General features: G+C 39.8%; 1 long non-coding RNA gene across 1 annotated transcript; it reads left to right on the top strand.

Moving 5' to 3' along the window:
* The first annotated feature begins 210 nt into the window (after positions 1-210).
* Positions 211-20495, top strand: LOC144366615 (uncharacterized). The gene is made up of 3 exons (XR_013425697.1): positions 211-502; positions 971-1073; positions 19555-20495. It is a non-coding gene; the product is annotated as an uncharacterized LOC144366615 (long non-coding RNA).
* The last annotated feature ends 1313 nt before the right edge of the window (positions 20496-21808 follow it).

Below are 21808 nucleotides of genomic sequence, written 5' to 3' on the forward strand. Positions count from 1 at the left end.
AGGGTCCTCACTTAGTGCTGCATGATGACACATTTCCAACATTGTCTCACACAAAATCGCTTCACTGCCCTGTAAATCCTCTTTGTTCCACTGACTCGTCCCTCCTTCCCCCAGCCCCTGGCAACCAGTGACCTTTCTCATATGTCTGTAGTTTTGCCTTCTGTATAATGTCATGGTCTAGAAAATGGAATCATGCCGTTTGCAGCTCTTTCCAATTGGTTTCTCTCTGTTTGTAATATACATTTAAGTGTCTCCTAAGACTTTTCATGGCTTAATAGCTCATTTCTTTTTAATACTGAATGATAGTGCACTGTTTGGATGGACCACGAATGTTTATCCAAACATTCACCTTCTGAAGGACAGACAGCTTGATTATTTCCAACTTTTGGCAATTATCAATGAAGCAATTATAAATATTCATGTAGACAACAAGCGTTTTTGTGGACATAAGTTCTCAAATCTTTTGGGTAAATGCCAAGGAGGGAGATCTCTGGATTGCATGGTAAGAGCATATTTGTTTTTGAAAGAAACTGCTAATCTACCTTCCACAGGGAAAGGACCACATGCATTCCCAGTGTCACTCTACCTCCTTACCAGTGTTTGGTGTGTGGTCAGTGCTTTGGTTTTCTGGCCATTCTAATAGATATGAAGGGGTAGCTCCCTGTTGTTTCAATTTGCAATTCCCCTAATGACATATGATGGGGCATTGTTTTACATGTTTATTGACCATATGTATGTCTTTTGTATGGTGATAAAGTCATGGGCCTATGTGTGTGTGTGTGTGTGTGTGTGTGTGTGTGTGTGTGTGTATCTGTAATTTAGTTATATATATTTAAATTAGGATGTTCATTTTCTTATTGTTGAATTTCATGACATTTTATATCACAGTCCTGTATTGTGTGTGTGTTTTATAAACACTGCTTTTAGTCTCTTCTTTACCATCTTATTCTCTGGACACTGTGTTTTACAGAGCAGAAGCTTTTAATTTGGGGGAAATCCAATTCAACACTGTTTCTTTCCTGGATTATACTTTTGGTGGTGTATCTGAAAAGACATTACCTACTCCAGGTCATGTAGGTTTTCCCCTATTTTGTTTTCTAGGAACTTCATAGTTTTGCATTTTACAGTTAGATCTGAGATCAATTTTTAGTTGATTTTTGTGAAAGGCAGAGAAAGTTTGTGTATAGATTCATTGTCTTGAATGTGAATGTCCAAATGTTCTGGCATTATCTGTTCTATATTTCAATTTTTGTTACTCAGAGATGTGAGAAATTGTACCTTAGTGTCATTACAACTTGCATTTCTTTAAATATGTTAGATCAACATTTTTATATGAATTTGAGGGAATTTATATACTTTTTTTGTGTTTTTTGGTCCTTTGTCCCTTAATTTTTTAGAGTTATTTAAATATTGGGAATCTTAAACAGTTACATATGGTGCACACTATAAGTATTATTTTTTTTTCATTTTGCAACTGTCTTTGATTTTGTGAATAGATTTTGTGCTCTGCATTTAAAAAAAATTCTATAAACTTACCAATCTTTGTTTTCTTCCCTTTGGATTTTTAATCACAGTTACATAGTCTCTACCCTGAATTTAAAGAGGAATTCAACCCATGTAATACTTGTATGGTTCCATTTTTTAAAATATTTGGATCTGTAATCCATTTGGACTGTACTCTTGTGTATAGAGTGAGAAATGAATTTAATTTTATCTTTTTTCCAAATGGTTACTCAATTATCCTAGCACCATTTGTTAAAAAGTCCATCTTTGCTTGGGGTTTGTCTTGGTTGCCGTTTCCTGGGACATATGCCTTCTGCTGCAGGGTATTGATTATTAATAGTAGTGAGATCTTAGAGTTTAGTTTTGCTTTTGCTCAGATAATATGGTTTAAGTATAGAGCTCTTATAACTTGGGATGATCTCTTGCTTCCTAAAACCCCACGTGAAATAGAAACTTACTATTGGGAGTGTCAAAAACAAACTGCTGCAGGGTATACAGCTCTGTCCAGCCCGGTATAGTCCATGATTTAAAAGAATGGAAAAATAGGGTCACTAGGTGCTTAGAGACCCTTTTGCGCAAGGTCTTTTTCTGTTTATAGTGGAGGTTAAAATCTGCATTCCACATAAGGAGGACAGGAAGACAGGCTCTTTGCATTATACCTCCTGTTCCCAAATGGTAACTGTAAATTTTAGTCTATAGAAGATAGATATATCAACTACCTGTTAACCAATGTGTCTTTAGGGACTAGTACAGTGATTGCACATAGCAGGGAGTAAATTAAATCATTCCTAAAGACTATGAGAGTGAAAGAATGAATGTTGTTGCATCATTCCAAGTTCAATGTTGGAGAAGATGTGATAACAGTTTACCAAATGTTAAATACTTACATTTACATAAGAAAACTCAGATTTATGATTATATATCACTATGCTTCAGTTGTCTGTAGATGTTTCTACTATGGATCAATATTGCACCAGGATTTCACTTCTATTATCTTACTAAATCCTTCTCATAACTCTGTGAAGTAGAAAACATTAACAATGTTTCAGTAATTTCTGTAAGATGAAATAGCTACAAAGTGAAACTGGGTCTTTGAGCTTCAAGTCCACTAATCTTTCTTAACACCTTATTGAGAAGAGTTAACGTTTGTTTTCACCAAAATGTAGATCCTACAACATTACACTGATGGTCACAACTGTCCATAACCCAATCCTCGAAATGGCTGATGTGCAGTCATTTATCGATACTCATAAACCTTCTCTTGAGAAGGTAGCAGAACTTTACTGCTTCTTACAATATTATTAGCATACCCCAATCTGTAGCTGATCATAAATTATTCAGACTGAATTTGAAAAGAGCAAATGTTTGTCCGTTCCCACTTTCTGTTGTCTTGGGAGGAAATTATTTTCCCCTTTTCAATTGTTTACTGAATAAAACAACAACAACAAAAAAACATTTACATTGTTTTCTTAGCCATCTGTGTGGTCTGGCCTATTTTTCCCTATTGCTTTGATGAATATATTGTGCAAAATCTACTTGCTCTGGTAACAGGAGATCCTGCTATGAAAACATTCAGTTAGACTCATCCAATAAAGCACACCAAACCGACGTCTGGATCAGATTTAAGAAATCAATTTTCCCCTGCTTCCAAAGAAGTCATTTTATTCTAGAAGACAAACTATCATGGTACAACTTGGAAAATGAAAATCTTTATTTAGAACCACTCTGAGTTTTCTGATGGGTCAATAGCAGTATTTAATATACATAAAGATAGATCAAAGGCAGTTTCAAATAATGATGACATTTTCTTAGTCAGGGATTACTGAGCCCCTCCTGATAACATGATAGAAATACTCTGCATTTGTGTGAAGCATTTTATTGTCAGCAAATGTCGTTCTGTATTTGGCAGCAGCCTTGATCCAGGGCAAGGCAGACTGAGGATGAGTTGGATTTGCAATTGGACATTCTAGGTTCAATTTCCAACTGAATGACCTGTTCGTCATTTGATCTGAGGAAGTGTTTAACCTTCTCTGTATGTGAACTATGGACATTTAAGTGGAATTTGCATATAAGAATGTTTATAGGATCTAAAATGCAATGCAAGTGAAACATTTTCATCCCCAGCTCTTTTCTTCCAGTGAAAGATAGTAAAATCTTCATCTGCTCAGTGACTTAGTTGAGATGCGAACAGAGCGAACTAGCTGGTTACGTCAATTTCTCAAGAAAGTAACTGCAATTAGACAATGAAGGAGATCAAGTGTCTCTGGTGAATTCTTTGGCAACTTCAAATGCATTTGACTCTGTGCCACGACCTCTTTTGGGTCAACATCTAGGAAGATGCTGAATTACTTCCCACAACTGAGGTGCTATGTCAGGTTCAGAGACTGCAGGAGAAGCATAAGATTTAACCCTTTCCCTGAGGGTACGATGGCAAACTGAAAGGGAAAGGCTGATTCACAGCAGATAATTATGATGGATTCAATCCAGAAAAAGGACCTTGCATGTCTCTTGATTTTCAGATACTTAGCTGAAGTTTTCTTTTCTTCAATTTGTCATAAGATCAATCCTCTCCTGACTTCTGCTTATACCAACTCAAGTATTCTAGGATCAATTCTATTTACATAAAACAGAAAGAGAGGAAGAAAAGATCACTGTTCTCTTGTAGTTGTTGTTATCATTATTATTATTTTGCAGGTCCCTTGTGCCTTCCTCACTGACTTTTGTGTCCCTGATGTACAGCTCCTCATACTTCACCAGTTCACAAACTATGGCTGTCACCCCAGTGCCAGCCTGCGTTCCCCAGCACATCCACCTTTTGAGAGTAGCTGGTAAGAAGACATACCCCATTTTCTCCCATAAGCATCCAGAACTGCACTGTCCATTATGGGTCACTCAAGGACTGGAGTTTCTGAAATATGGCTTCTCTAAATGAAGATATGCTGTACATTTAAAATATACCCTGGATTTGAAAGATTCAATATACAAAGAAGAGTATTAAATATTTCATTGTTAGTTTTTATGTCCATTATTTATGGAACTTATATGGTAAGTTAATATAATATAATATTAAAATTAATTTCACCTTCCCTCTACTTTTTAAAATGCAACTATAAAAAAACCCTCAAAATTGCATGTGACTTGCATTGTATCTCACTTGGATATTGCTAGTTTAGACTTTGGTATTTCCAAGTATCTGGTCCATATGACTTCCTTACCCTGGTGATTTCCTCTTTTGTGACCTTTGAGATTTTGCAGCCTGCAACCTTTTGTTCTGATCATTCTACATTCTAATTCTTCAGATAAACTCTCAAGTGCCGACCCCTGAAAGGAAGAGGGGGCAGAATCTAGAACCTTTTCTTCCCAGGAGCTTTCTTGGTTCCTATACATAATTCCTGACCCCTAAGTGGCCAGCTACAGGTACTGAAGGGAACTGAAGGGGCACACCTCATAACTTATAGGAATATCCTTTGTTTTTTGCTCTGGGAATTTAGGACCACTCTAGTGATTTCTCTCATTGTGCTACCTCCTCCTAGACTGGGGAGAAGCTGGTGTTATACTCACAGCTGTATAGACGTAAAATGACCAACCACTTAATCTGTTTCTTTCTATCATCTATAAAATGGGCATGGCACTTACCTTAGTCCTGTTCTCATTTTTATAAAATATTAGAAACTATAATTCATAAAGAATAACAGCTTACTCTAACCATAGTTCTGAGCTGGGAGGTCTAAGGTCAACAGGCTGCACCTGAGGAGGGACTTCTTTCTCTTCTGCAAAATTCTGAGGACGCACAGGGCACCATATGGCAAGAAGGTACATACACAAGACAGAACCAAAGTGTCTTTTATCACAGACCAATTTTTGAGATAACACACTAGCCTGGTTAATCCATTAGTGGATTAATCCATTCATTATGATAGAACTCTCATGTCATAGTAGTTTCTTAACTGCTCCATCTGGCCCCATCTCATAATACCTCACATTTGGGATTATGGTTCAGCATGAGTTTGGGAGGGACCTTCAAACCATGCCAGCATGCCATGCTCAAGAGTCAAGAAAGCCAAGAGGGTGGGTAAAATTAGGACCGAACCTAACAGAAAAAAAATCATAGCCAAGAGGAGATAAATCAGTTAAGGGCATTCAAATGGTGTCCTCTGCATATCAGCTCATCTCAAGAAAAGGAACAAAAAGAAACAAAAGTTGGGATTGAATCAGGGAGGGTGTTCCATCCCAAGACGCATAAGAAATGTGGGGGAACTTCAGGTGTAACCTGGGCATGCCAGAGCCAAGGTGCTGATAGTATGCTCACCACCCCATGGGCCAAAATACATGCACTAGTGAACCTGCACCCAGACCACCATCCTCCAATCGAGCATCCAGTGCCACAGAGTCCACCAGGCTTCAGAAGAGTCCTAGTGGATGACAGCAAACAAACCAATCTCCATCAGCAGGATCTCCTAGCAGCACCTGAGTGAATTTTAAGCATGACCTTATCAACAGACCCTCCTATAGCTCTGAAAACATGGAGAGGCTCACCAAATCCTCGTTGGAGGTGGAATGTCAAAAACTGCATCCTCTTTTATTATGACTTGAATACATGCAAGTGGTAATCTATGGAACCTAGAAACAGTGCCCAGGGCCCCACCTAGGTGAGATCCAGAAGCAACTCAGAAGCAACGACCCTGAAAATTTGAGATTGTTTTTCAATGTTTTTGGGGGGAGGGAGGTACAGGGGATTGAACCCAAGGACACTTAACCTCTGAGACATATCCCTAGCGACACACACACACACACACACACACACACACACACACACACAGACATCTATATGTGTATATATATGTATGTGTGTATTTATACATATAAATGCATATATATTTTAATTTGGAGGCAGGGTCTTCCTAAGTCACCTAGGGCCTCATTAAGTTGCTGAATCTGGTTTAAACTCATGATCCTCCTGCCTCAGCCCCCTCAGCAGCTGGAATTACAGGCATGCACCACTGCACCCAGGCACTTTTTAATTTAATTGATGGTATTGCTATTGTGCCCTTCACCTGATGAAACTGTTGGGATCGTTAAAAGGAGATCTTAATCATTCAAAGGAAAATGAGAAGGAGGAAGGGCCTTGAACTTATCACATGCTAAGTCATATCCAGTTTCCAATGGTTGACTTGTGATTTTTCAACTGTCAGACCACGAGGGAGGGATATGTACTCAGTATCAAGCTTACACTAAGTTTTTGGTCTTTTCCCAGCCTAGGGATATGTGTCCAACACTGTCGGTGCTGGGCATCACCTGTGAGTTGCAGCTCCCAGTCAGCTATGCCATTATGCAGGGGGCAAACCACATACTTCAATGAACTGTATTGCCATAGTATTCCATAAGAGATACAAAAGACTCAACGCTTTATTTAAATAGGCTGCGTGTTAGATGATTTCGCTCTGTTTTTTTGGCTAATGTCAGTGTTGTGAAGGTATTTCAGGTAGACTAAGCTAAGCCAAGTTTGGTAGAAAAGTGATGCTATGTATATTTTTGACTTACAGTACCTTCAAATTAAAATGAGCTTCTAGGGGCACAAGACGCTTAAGTCTTTCTAAACAGAGTTGTGGGGAGTACAGTCCTATGAATAAATCTTAAAATGGAAGGGAAAACACATGTTCACAGATAAATAAAAGAACACTCATAGCTTTCTTCACAGTACCTAAAGTCAAAATAAATGTTCATCAAGAGGTTGTAGACTCAGAAATGTGGTGTATTCATTTAGTGGAGTACTACTTGGCAGTAAAAAGTAACATACTACGGAAAAAGGTAACTTGAGAAAATTTCGAAAACCTTGAAGTTGGGCAAAGGAAGCCAGAAGAAAAGAGCATAGACTACATGGTTTCACCTACATGAAGTTCCAGAATAGGAAAACAATTGTGGTCATATATGGATATGATTATGGCTGTTGCTGGGGGGTGAGACAGGGCTGGAAAGTGGTACTAGGAGGAGGCTTCCTGGGATGTTGGCCGTGTTCCATATCATCAATTGGAGGTGGGTGGCACAAATGGATACCTTGGTTAAAGCTGGTTAATATACACAGGAAATTTACATTTTATTATATGTCAATTATACCCCCTTTTTTTAAAGGTAAAAGTAAAGGCTTTGAACCATTTCTCAAGTTTAAATATAACTTTCTGCATCTCAGCCTTCAAACTGTATCTATCTACAGCTCTCATGGCTGTAACCCGACTTCAAGGGCTTATCAATCATGTAGCATTCGCTTATCTATGTTTTTCTTTTACTTCTTAAATCTTGTGTCCTTCACCATTTGTCCACGACATGAAAAGGAAAAGTTGCCTGAACCCAAACAGGCTTTTCTAACTAGAGAAAGGTTTTGTTCAAGCATCTGCTTTTAGAAAAAAAGAGAACAATTCTCTTCCATCCGATATCTAATTTCAGAGGCTGTTTTAATGATAATTGGCCTATAATGGTGTCTTAGCAACAAGCAACTAACGTCTGAAACAGAATTTGGAGCTTAAAAAAAGAAAAAAACCTCAGATTATTCCAGTTACTTTTTCAAAGAAGGCCAGCATCTGAAAATAGAATTTTCCATTTAAAAGAACATTAAGTGAATGACAACACAGATTTAAGATAGACGAACTGGTCATACTGCATACTTTCCCACTTCTTGCCGATAGTTGGTCAGCAAAATTTAATCTGTCCTTTGGTCCATGTCTGCTGATTCATCACTTTCAAACAAAGTACTCTGCAGCATACTTTATGGCATTTCAAATCCTGAGAAAGTAAGCAACCTTATCTTGATGTCATAGTGGTCTCAGATAGACATAAAAAGGACAAGGGATTCTGATAGTAATAATTGATAATGATATTTGTGCTCTGGTTTCCTGACTTGCTGATGAGCATTTCTCTTCTCTTTGACTTGTATTTGTTAGATGGTGGTGGTGGTGGTGGTGGTGGTGGTGGTGGTGGTGTAGCAGTTTATGCAAACATCGACTGCCAAAGAGGATGTGAGTAGTGAAGTTATTGCCCATTGCAATTCCATACCCAAACTTTCATACGGTGATTTCACTTCTATTTATTCTTTTTCTCTCACTACCTTGTAATATTAAGAAAATGTTCTCTGCCTAACTTACAAACCTATTCAGTTCTGTTTTCTATAGCTCTTGAACAGATACCTTCCCATTTGAAAAATCTTTTTGTTTACTGTTGTATGATCAATATGGAGTTATTCTGACCAAAAACTGCACATTCTAGCTGTCATGAAAAGTGAGCTCCTTATTATAACGACATTGCCTGTTATGCAGTTTCTTTTTTTCTTTTAAATGTTCACTAAGGGCATATGTAGCACAAAACCCTACATTTAGGATTTAGTAGGTGTAAAAGAACTATCCATTATCTAACTAGTAATAAATTCATTTAGATAGATAGATAGATAGATAGACAGACAGACAGACATAGAAGGCAAAGTTATGGAAAAACTATGAAACTGTGAAATTTGAATTTGCTGAACTGGCAGTATTATCAGACATTGGTTTTCAGAAGTTCAGAAGACTGAAGTGAATGTTTTTATTTTAGGAGCAATCATTGAAAGAAATCAACTGACCTTGCTCTTCTGTATCTCAAGTCAGAAAATAAACAGTGAAAGTGTGTCTTAGCGGTTTGCAAGTGATTCGGAGCAGGATGCTCAGCTATTAGAAAGCCATCGATTGGGCTGGAGGAAATGAGTTGGCTGTAGCATGAGCTATAAGCCAATGCCCAGGATTGTAAGGTCAGGGCAGGGTGCCAAGGGGGACTGCATTTTCTGGCAGGAACTCAAGCTCAGCACTAACAGTTTGCTCTTATTCTGAACGCAGGTTTTCCAAGTTGGTAGAACTCTTACCTGGATATTCAATACTCTTCATTCAGCATTTCTAGCTCTCAAGAATCATGATATTGGTATAAAACTTTTCTCTTTGCTTAGTCCAAAAATGCACATTTTTAGGTTAAAATCGATTCACTGCTTTTAGAATAACTACTCTTAGATTGACAATCAACATTATCCAAAGACTCTATTTTAAGAAATCTCTCTCACTCTGGAAAAGAAGGAAGTCTGCCAGAAAAAAAAAATGTTAATGGTTCAAAAATGTCGATGCCATTAAATATTTCCAACCAGACTGCTTCAAACAGGTGAATTGAGAAGGGTCAGAGCTGAACGGGAAACCAGCACACATCAGTGCTATTCTAGGCTTGACTTCCATGTGACCTTGGTCAATTCAATCCATTTTTCTGTGGTTCCGTTTGCTCAAATTTCAACACATTGGAATGATCATATTGGGATGCTGTGGGGAGTCATCAGGTTAGCAAGACACTTTGGACTCCCGAGACACAGTTAATGTAGAAAGAGGTGATATCCAAGATCTGCCTCCCAGAAATACCTCTTGTGTTTTATGAACTACATTCCCCTTTTCCCCTTCCTTACTGCTTTAAAGACTCAAGGATTATTCCTTTCAAACACTGTATTGTTCTACTTGATTGTTGCTGGGTTACAAATTATGGGATACGTGTATACTCAAATCAGTCTATTTTAATTCAACTCATAAAACATTGATGGAGTACATATAGTAAGTAGGTTATCAGTTTAATGATATTTTATAATTGCCTAATGTGAAAAGAATCTTTTGGCTTCCATCTCTTTTTAACCGTAAAGAACCTAAAGCTGACTTATTCCCACACCTCAGATCTGCCAAATAGTTGGTAGTTGCTAGACATCTTGCTAGACACTTGACTTGTCCACCTTGCTTAGTTTTCAGAACTTCAGGAAGTGCATTTTAATAGCACCCTCATTTTATACATCTGAAAACTGACTGAGATTTAGCAAATATTCAGAATCACTCAAGCAGGTGGGAGCTTAGATGCCCTCAGCCTTTGGTCTCTTCATTTTTAGTCACCTACTTAAACTGAGCCTGAATTAGTGATCATCAAGGGTAAGCACCCTTAGGATATAGTTGGTGTGCTTGTGAGAGATGAAGATTCCCAACACCCATATTTAGACAATCTTGATGCTGTACATACAAGGACTGAGTGAGGGGCTTTGCTATATAAACCGAGGACTGGGAATCAGAACCAAGATCTTATGGAGGGTCAAGAGGGAAACTTCCTGTCCTTGAATTGAAATAAACACACGGGTACACTAAACCTTATGGTATGATGCATTCAGTGGTTACCCGGGTTGACCGAAGGGATTGAGAAAATACAATTAGATTTTTATGTCTCTAGAACAAGTGACTCTATAAGTGGCACTTAGTTAGCTGTCACCCACCCTTTATTCCCATGAGCCAGGGAGCTGAAGAGTGTGGGAGCCTGAAATAAGATGGCCATTTCAAGCTAAACATTTTTGTTGTTGTTGCTGCTGGGGAGGTTATTCTCTATATTGTGGAACAGTTAGCAGTATCTATGATCTTTAACTCCCAGAGGTTGGTAGCATGCTCACCATAGTTGTGGAGATAAAAATCATGCTCAGACTTTGTCAAATGACCCTTCAGGGACAAATCAGGGACAAACCTCTTTCAAGAAGTTGTATCATAGTTTGAATCCATCCCATTTATTGATTCTTGATTTTACCTCTTATTCTAGTTCCTAGATCTTTGATCCACTTTCAGTTGAGTTTTGTGCATGATGAAAGATAGGGATTTAATTTCATTTTATTACATATGGATTTCCAATTTTCCCAGCACCGTTTGTGGAAGAGGCTATCTTTTCCCCAGTGAATATTTTTGACGCCTTTATCTAGTATGAGATAAACTGTATTTATGTGGGTTTGTCTGTGACTTCTAGTCTGTACCATTGGCCTACATATCTGTTTTGCTACAAATGCCATGCTGTTTTTATACAAAGCTTCTCAGCAAAGGAAACAGTCAATAACACAAAGAGAGAGCCCACAGAATGGGAGAAAATCTTTACCACATGCACTCAGGGCATTAAAATCCAGGATAACTCAAAAAACTTATCACTAAAATAACAACAACAACAATAACAACGTAATCAATTAATGAATGGGCAAAGGAACTGAACAGACACTTCATAGAAGAAGAAATAATCCACCAACAAATATGTGAAAAAATGTTCAACATCTATAGCAATTAGAGAAATCCAAATCACAACTACTCTAAGATTTCATTTTATTACAGCCAGAATGGCAATATTATAAAGAATACAAAAGTAATAAAATTTAGTAGAGGGTATGGGGAAAAAGGTTCACTTATACATTGCTGGTGGCAATTCAAATTGGTGCAACCACTGTGGAAAGTGGTATGGAGAGTCCTCAGAAAACTTGGATTTGAACCACCATTTGACCCTGCTTCTTGTTCTTAAGGCATCTGTGTTTGACCACAAAACATACCTTGGCTGGGGATATGGCTCAGTTGGTAGAGTGCTTGCTTGCCTTGCTTAGAAAACATACTTTATTTACAAACAAAAATATCAACTGGTATAAAAGAGGCTTCAAGGGTCATGCCAACCTAATGACCAGTGCCTATCCTAGACTCCTTGAGAAACCTGAGACCAGAAACTAGAAATAGGAAACACTCCAACCAGGAAGAGAGAAAACCAATCAAAAGTTTAGCCTGAGAACCGCTATTTAGGCTATTTAGCTGTAGCAGCACAGTAAGGACTTGTAGGGGCTTGACTCCTAAAGTAGAGGGAGAAGGGAAGGGAGAGCTACCCCAGATGAGCCAGAGAGCTTTGAACCCATGGCCAGGAGTAAGGGGTAAGGGGCCTGTGTATATGAGAGGCCACTTTGGAGAAGATTTGTTTGGAAGGGGTGGAAATCAGGGGTTGGAGGTAACAGAAAGAGGGAAATTTATACTGATTTATTCACAGACTGATTCCAAAGCTAGACAAGACCCATTATGACACAACAAAGCTGTAATAAGCTATGTGGTTAAAGTAATCTAAGTACTTTGAACCTCATCCCTACATGGAGAATTGACAGGAGAATTGACAGTTTTGCCCAAAACTCTGCATTGGGATGCGTTAATGCCTTGAAAGCAAAACCATCCCGGGATGGATTTCCCTACCTCACTGGACTTCTTTAAGAAACACTGGAAATAAGAGGCCTTTCATATAATGCCTTTCCCATCAGATAAGTCTAAAAGACTGACCTTCTTAAGCCTTCAGGCATATTGTGCTTAAAAATGTACTCTGTGGGACACTATAAAACACTTTGATTTGTAGTCATAGTTGATTCTCCTGGTGTAAATGCTTTCACAGAACCAATTTCAAGCTCTCATCAAGAAAGCCATTGATCATGGGATTGGGAAAAGGGACATTCAGTTGACTCTTGCCTGCCCATGTGGACTGGTCTCAGCCCACCAGCCTGGCCTTGGTCTCCTCTGAGTCATTCTTTCTGGAACACCATTTTCCCACCATGTATACCTTGATTAAACCTGTATATGGAATTAAAACTTCAAATTAAGGACTTTCCAAGTGCCTACTTGTCCCAGGGTAATAATTCCATCTTTGTGGCTTTGCATCCGTTACTCTACTTAGAATGTTCAGGAATGGTCCATTCCAGATGCAGAAAACCAGATCAAGACTTGTATTAAAAAATGTTCTCCATCAGAGATTCTTAGAACAAAAATAAATAAATAAACAGGGAAAAATGACCTAAATGCATGCATATTGGGGAGTAGAATTAAAATTGGTATGTTTTGCTCTTGGGTTATTTGGAGAATTTCATTCACCTAGATGAATAGAGAAGCAACTGTGGCTTTCTGTATAATCAGGATGCTAGGAGTTACAGTGTGCAAGCAGAAACATTGTCAGCCCAGTTAGCAACCCACAATACTGACAAGTATTTGAGAAGGAACAGTTTCTATTCCTTTAGAAAGGAGCAGGAGAAGAGGAAGGAAAGGAAATGTAACTGCATTCACTGTATCTAGAATTCTCATGTTGAAGTCCTCTCAAGTTTTATCACACAGCTGAAGTATTTTAAGAGTTTTCCCAGTTAAGGAAACTGATAATACCTTCATGCATCTTTGGCTTTTGTTTCTTACTCATTAGGGAGATGCTAGGAGCAGACCTTTTGCATATAGTGCATTATCAACTTTAAAATCCAATTTGCCATGTTGTTTAATTACCCACTTCTAGAATAGTTTGGAGGGTATTTTTAAAATCGTATATTTCCATGCTACCAAAACATAGTTCAAAACTATCAGTGAATAATGGAGGACCAAACACTATAATCTGATAGCCATCTATGTAGTTTATCTTTTTTTTTTTCTGGTCATATTTTCTATTTTTATTTTATTCTTAAAGTATTTAGAACAAAGAACTATGTTTTTAGTTCCTATCCTCTTGATGAAAAACAGCATTAGGGAGTAGAAGCTGATGAGAGAAATAAATTGGTAGCATACACCCTCCCTTCCTTCCTCTGGCTCCAACTCTGTCAATTAAGGATTTGAATATAAGCTGGTTCAGGATTTGAAATACTTAATTCCTTAATTTGAGCTCAGGAGAAGGTGTGTGGGTTGGAGAGCTCTCTGGGAAACTGGAGCAGACCTTTTTGTTTGTTTACTAACTGGGTGATGTGGAGTCACCTCATTAGGCCCATGCAGGTTTAATGATGCTGTATTCAGAGTGCATTGATAGGTCCCTGCAGAGGGCAAAAATATTTCTTTGAGGATTTCTAAGGCTTTGGTAACTTTTTCTCCATAATTGCCCTGTTTGGATTTGATTTTGCTTTAATAACACAGGCATCTTCCTAAACATTCGCATTTTAGTCCATTATCATTCCTCTTCTACAACTCTGAATCTTTCTTCCTAAAGAGCCTATTTCCAGTTCACAGCCTTGCGTGGAGGCAGTCACAAGAACTTCATCTTTGGACGCTTTGTAGCAGCTATTGCAGTGGCTAATAATGGCAATGACCTCTGGCATCTTCAGGACTTAATGATCTATCTGGTCCTTCCTAACATATTTGTTCAATATGTCATCACATCCCTGGGAAGGAAGTAGGAGAGGGATTTATTGGGTGGGATGATAAAAGGGAAAAGAGCGTTAGGAAGATGATTGGGCAGTCAGATTGGAGGTGGAGTTCAATCAGCAGTTTTCTCAACCCATTCCTGACATTGTGCTTTGGTACACTCTGCCTTTTGTTTACCAGAGAGGGTCTGTTCTATATGTAGACATTATCATTTATTGGGGTGAAGTTCAATACAGGCAATCCTGAATGCACAATTCTCATAAAATATTTGACAATGGAATTTGTAGTTGTGGATCGGCATGGCAGAACTGGAGTCATTTCCTATGTGCCATCTCTGTGGTCTTGGTTCTCTCCATGGCTACTGATGCTAAGAATGGGTCAGAGGTTCATGGCTTAATATGGTGCTATGAAGATCCAAGTGGTCTAATCCAGAAGGAGAAAGACTTTCCCAAATTATACTATCCCAGAGTTCAGACAGAAAGGCGAGATCTCTAGAATGGTGCTTTGCACACAAACTCCTCTGAATTTGGGCTGCAAGTGACATTTCTAGCCTTTCTCCTCCAGTCTCCTGTGCTAGCAGCAAACAGGTGTGCTGTTAGGGTATTAGGACCAAAGCCAGCTAAAATAGAACTGGACTGAGAAAGATATCTTTATAGTTAATGGGGCCTAAACATTTCCAGGCAATATGACAACAAATTAATTCTTCAATTGAGGTAGAGCCATTCAACTTCTATCCCCACCATCCATCCATGCCTAAGATGTCTATGGTTTCTAATATTCTACAAGTCACTCACTGTCCTATCACTGACAAATCCTAGAGAAACTTTAAATTGTGTGTGCCAGGCTGCCTCTAGGGTGAAGTTCAGAGGCACTGATTGTAATGATGCTATTAATCCCACCTCAACAGAACCTCAGAATAATTTTCCGGATATTGTCAGTCAAGAATAAAAATGGGGTTTAGAGGTATAGCTCAGGGGTAAAGTGCTTGCCCAGGAGGCACAACACCCCAGGTTCAGTCCCCAGAACCTCACTAAAAAGCAGTGGCAGGGAGGGGGATAATGAATAAGGATGGAACTTGGATTCAACTGTTGCTATCAGGTCTTCTAACCCTGAATCCAGTATGAAGCCAGTGTTCTGTCCTGAACCTCTGTTCAGGAAAGGCTTGTTGAGTGGAACTACAGGGCAAAGGGGATTTGGGACCTGCCCTTCCAAGAAAGGGAATTTCCACAGGCCCCTATTCCCTGCATTCTGTTTTGCCTCTGAGTTCATTTGATAACGGACTTGATTTGGGCTTGTTTTAGCAGATAAGTTGAGTTAATATTTATTTTAGGAAAGTAGGATTAGTGAGGATAGGTGGAGAATGAATTATACATTCTCCGAGCAGCAATGGAAGGTCATTAAGAAAACAGGCAGCAGCCGGAGATTTCCAATGGAAACTCTCACAGTGAGGCCTGAGGCGATATCCAAATGTTCTGGTTTCTGCTTACTGTAGTGGCTTTGGAAGTGGTGAACTGGGACAATTAGGCTATTAATTCAAGTGAAAGGGAACTTTTTGAAAAAAAAAAAGTGATACGTCTCTGTGTAAATATGGAGACACAGCACCTATGGCTGGCAGACAGTGCAGGCAGTGGGTGAGAGGGACTCAGGGTTCGGGTATTCTCTTAAGTCAATGTGTATAAGCCAAGAGGAGGGGCATGAGGCAGGAGAGCCAACTCAGCTAGCAAAACACACCATGTCATGGCTCCACATTCTGATGCAGAATGCAAAAAATATAAGCACAGGAAATTTCTTTTCAGAGTAGCCAAAGCATCTCTTATAAGATGACATGGAAGGTTTATATTGGTTGATAGTAAAAGCTGATAGATCTTCTCTCATCTTCACTTCTCCTGTCCCATGTGCCAGGCACTATACTAAGTACTTTGCATGAATTGACAGATTAAAACTGCATGTCAGTCTTATATGCTAGATGCAATCATATACAATTTGCACTCTACAAGTTTGCTTTGCTCAAATTCATAAATGCAAAGTGGAAGACCAGAATGCAAACTCGAGCCTTTTTGGCGTCAGTGTTATCCTGGATATCACATATGTGAGTGCTCCACAGTGTGTGGTAAGCCTCTTCACAAGAGAGATCCAGGGAGGAAGGTGAGTGTTGTTTGGTGTATCCTACAGGAAGACAGACTTGAAGCACTCGAACTTGGGGATTTCCTGAGCTACCAGAGTCCTTTTCTATCTTGGAGAAAGCACAATCTTTTGTAGAAGAAATACACAGCCCACCTCAACTGATGAGCCTGAGGTTGAGGATATTCTTCTTCCTTTGTTTGGGATTGGCTGGCTCAGAAACAGAGCAAAAGCAGGTAACGTTGCCCAGGTGTTCTGGTGAAAGAACAGGTGTGGACAAAGGCAGGAGAACGAAGGCTTCTGCAGTAAATGGATGGATCTGGAGAATATCACGCTAAGTGAACTAAACCAGTCTCCCCTAAACAAAGGTTGGGTGTTTTCCCTGAAGATAAACCACAATCAAGGAGGGAAGAAGAGAAGTTCAGTAGATTAGAAAAAGGAAAATGAAAGAAAGGGGGTGCCTAGGAATAGAAAAGACTGTAGAATGAATGTGATCTAAATTTTCTATGGACACATACAAAATTACCTAAGTGAACTCCACCTTCGTGCCCACCCACAAGAAAGGGTCCTATTCCAGTAAGATACATCCTATGCTGGTATAATTTTGTCAAAATGGATTCTATTGTCATGTATGACTAAGATGAATCAATAAAACAAAACCAACCAAACAAAAACCTATGCATCCAGCGCATGTTTGCTGAGTCCCTGCCATTTCCTGCTGCCCAGGACACAGCACTGGAGGCAAGGAAGCAAGCAAGAGGTACGTAAGGGAGCAGAAGCCTGGCTGGCAGGCAAATTTCAGCATCGTTACTCACTCACTAAGAGACCTGGGGCATGTTACTCAACCCTCTGTGTCTCCACTTCTTTCTCCGGTGTAGACATAATGAAGCTCAGCTCTGAGGATCACTGTGAGGAGGAGATAGGAATGCATGTTAAATTCCTAGCTCACCTCACGGCAGGCATACACTTACACAGTTCTGATCCTTCTCTTCCTCCTGAAGGATATGGCTTTCTTTATGAAGCCCATGTCCAGCTTTCTTCCCAATGGGGTAGCGAGCCATCTCCCTCCATGCCTCCTCAGCATGCTGTATGTTGTAGTCAGCTTTTTCACTGCTGTGACTAAAGAACCTGACCAGAACAACTGTAGAGGCAGTTAGGTTTATTTAGGGGTTCACGGTTTCAGAGGTCTAAGTCCATAGAAGGCTGGCTCCATTCCATGGGGTTTGAGGTGAAGCTGAACATCATGGCAGAGTGTGGGGTGGAGGGAAGCAGCTCACATGAGATCAGGAAGCAGAGAGACAGACTCCACTTTGCCGCAGTCTGGCTGCAGCAAAATAACCGGGGGGTGACGAATAACTTGCATACGTTGATACAGCAGGAGTGGGAGCCATTTATTGTAGGACAACAGAGGTATTTATACATTTCACACAGCTTATCTTAATTAGCATAAACTAGATACATCAGTCAACCAATAAGGAATCTCCACACTTAATGGCTTGCTTTTGTTACTTCTCAAACCACTCCCTCTGGCATTTTGCCAAACACCATGCAGACTTGTTTAGGAACTCTAACATTCCCCTGGCAAAATACCAGGTGTTATTTTGACTTGTCTACAGACCTTAACACCACTTGACAGATACAAATATATATCCCAAAGCCACACCCCAATTCCCACCTCCTCCAGCCACACCCTGCCATTCAGTTAATCCCTATCAGGGGAATAACTCAATGATTGGGTTAAGACTCTCATAACCCAGTCATTTCTCCTCTGAACCTTCTTGCCTTTTCTCATATGTGAGCTTTTGGAGGACACCTCACATCCAAATCATAACTCCATAGAATCCAGAGGTTGCACCTTATCTCCTGAAGGATGATGAATAGCAGCCGCTTTGCAGGGCACTGGGTCATACACTTCTGGGTGGATATAATGATGAATTCTGTTATAAACTTGACTGGGTTCAGTGTGCCCAGACATTTGTTCAAACATTATGTTGTATGATTCTGTGGGAGTGTTTCTGGATGAGATTAACATTTGAATTAGAGGACTGAGCAAAGCAGATTGCCTTCTCAATGTGAGCAGGCCTCATCCAATCAGTTGAAAATCTGAATGGAACAATAGGCTTTATGCTCCTTGGATAATCACCTTGAGCTGAGTGGGATGTGGCCTTTTTTTGGGGGGGTGGGGTGGGATTGGAGATTGAACTCAGGGGTACATGACTATTGAGCCACATCCCCAGCCCTATTTTATATGTTTTTTTTTTTTTTTTTAAAGACAGGGTCTCACTGAGTTGCTTAGCCCCTCACTTTAGTTGAGGTTGGTTTTGAAATCGTGATCCTCCTGCCTCAGCCTCCTGAGCCTCTAGGAATACAGGCGTGTGCCACCACACCCCATGATGTGGCCTTTTCTTCCTGTGGATTTGAATGAAAACGTTGGCTCTTCTTGGGTCTTGAGGTTTCCAGCTTTCAAGATGGAAACTGACCATGCTGGTTCTCTTGGGTCTCCAAGAGGAGACCATCAGCTTTCATAAGTGGGCAAGCCATTCCTTATCTTACGCATTCACATAGCATCCTGTTGATTCTGTATCTCTGGACAACCCCCATACAGAACAGGATACCAGAATATAGAGGTGTGGCCATCCCAAGGTTGAGCTAGAACCCAGAGGAGGAAGCAGGATAGTACCCTGTTTTCTTGGCTCCCAGTCCAGGACTCCTCCTGTAGGATTCTTCACTTCCTACAGCCTCCCAGTAATAAATGCTGCTTCATAATTAAAGAGGAAGAGAAAGAAAAATCTGAGTATTTTTCATAAAATAATAAAATATGGGCTTGGCAGCCATGAATGTGTCTGGATGGGGAGAGAAGAAGGGTCTCCTAGTATCCAAGACAAGCAAGCACCGTGTGTGTGTCAGACACAGTCTCATGTACCATCATGTAATCCTCACAATATCCTACTTTTGTCTTCTCTCTTAGATGAGGAGGACTCCGAGGCTCAGGGAGATAACAAAGATCACAGACAAGATTGAGCCACGTCATCTGATTCCTTAAAACTGGACCAAGAGAAGCATGGGGTGAACTCTGGAGGTCTCTTCTAAAGCTCCCAGGAGCAGAGAGCTCGAGGGCCCCTGAGGATGTGTGAGATACCTGGGTTCTGCTGAGGCCCCCGACTCTGGCCTCCCACCTCCCCATTGGCTAGTCCCTCCTCATCACCTCCCCATATGCCTGCATGATACACATGTATCTGGGAAGATGCCAGGTCCTGGAGGGCAATGCTTGTTCTACAGCCAAGCACACCTGCTTCCTGCAGCCTGCCAATCTCTTTAGCTGCTGGCTGCTGGCTGGCTGATCATCTCCCTTCAGACCCTGCGCCTGTGTGTTCTTTCCAGAGAAGAAAAATCGCCCTCTCCCTCTCTGCTACGGCAGAACCCCTGTCACTCTTTCTCTATCCCTCTGTCCTCCCTTTTCCTCTGTCTTTTAGGTTGGACTTTGTTCTCATTTTACAAGGATTGACAAAGCATTACCAAAACATACTGTTCACAAGCATTTTGCTGAAACTTATAGATGGAGTTCATTTTACCCAAAAGCCTTGTGTCTCGGACTTTCTCTTTTTACCCTGCATTTGGTGTCCGGTTTTCTTCTGCTGCCTTTTCTCTTTGCATAATTTTTTACCAAGTCCTTAATGCTGGTGTTTGTTCTGATGGATGCTCTGCTGTTTGTCATGCAAATGGGATTTCACTTGAACATGATTTTAATTTGATGAATGTTCTGGTTGTTTGTCATGCAAGCAAGATCTCCCTGTCACAGCATTTTTCAGCCAACTCTGGTGACTGCCCACATTCCCATAGTTACTCTAGTCATTTAGTTTTGTTATAACCCAGGATTTGAGAGAAATAAAGCCCCTTTAATTATATTCATCTAATTTATATTCTATAACATTTAACATACACACACAGATACATTTTTGTCATAGATGTTTAAATGGATAAAATAGCAGTGATTGTGACTGTTTTGTTCATTTAGGTACAAGCTTATGTATATTATATATATGTATTATATATATATTTTTTTCCATGCTGCATCCTGGGGTCCAGTTCCAGATGCTGAGAGAAATATCAGTAGAAAACTTCTGGGTTTGTTAAGACATCAAGTGCCTGGATGGAAAGGTGATTCTACAAAGAGTCAGAGTCCGTGAATAGATGTGGCTTAGAGATCAGAAATGTAGTAGCAATAAGAACCAACAGAAGAGGTCTGGGAGAAGCCCAAAGGGTGCAGAAGAGAAGGGTCTCATTATTTCAGGGTAATTCAAACTGACAAAAGGCTTCTTAAAGTGAATCCACAAAAATTGGGGCCTAAGGGTTGGGGTTGTAGCTCATTGATAGGACACTTGCCTCACCCACAAAATAAATAAAATAAAGGTATTGTGTCCCATCTATAATTGAAAAAAAATGGGGCATAATATGGAGAAAATAAGAAAAGCAAGTCTGAGAAAATGTATGATAAATGAAAGTGACAATTGTTTATCTTTTCTTTTACTAAAGTAAAAGTTACAAATGCAGTCATGATCTAATTCATAGAATCAGAACAAAGACTAATTTGAGTACAGTACATTGATTTAATTCTGCCACCTATTGATGATTTTGCATTTTGATATCCGGCCCTTCTCCCTCCAAGATCACACTCATCAATTCTATGAAATCACTTATAAGATGTTCAGCTCCTCTGCAGTCACTTTGTATTGTACTTGTCAAATTGAGCATCTCAAAACAAGAGTTAGAAAACTCCCAGTGATTGAGAGTCTGATCAGCAAGATCTTGGTACAATCAGGATGAATGCTAGTGTTTCAAGGAAATATACGTGGTCAGAGACTCACTGTTTGCATCACTGTTTCATTAACAGAACCTCTTCATGTTATTTTGACTTTTGCTTTTTTAGAAATGATATAACTAATGAAACAAGTACAGGAATAACTGAATATTGTGTTTTGGGTTAAGAGTCATGACCAAGACTGAGTTTCTTGTGGACTAGAAGCAAAAGAGATGGGGATATTCACGATTCAAGAAATACAGAAAAGAGACACAAAGCAGAAGTCAAGTGACAATAGCTTATTCCATAGGGCCTGGATGGGACTCACACTTTCTGATACTGGCTCCTGTTGGGGAACCATGCGGGGGTGATGAGTTTTCCAATTGTCATTATATACAGGTTGAGTATCCTAATCTGAATATCA

The sequence above is a fragment of the Ictidomys tridecemlineatus genome, chromosome 9 (genome assembly GCF_052094955.1).
Source record: "Ictidomys tridecemlineatus isolate mIctTri1 chromosome 9, mIctTri1.hap1, whole genome shotgun sequence".
Lineage (NCBI taxonomy): Eukaryota > Metazoa > Chordata > Mammalia > Rodentia > Sciuridae > Ictidomys > Ictidomys tridecemlineatus.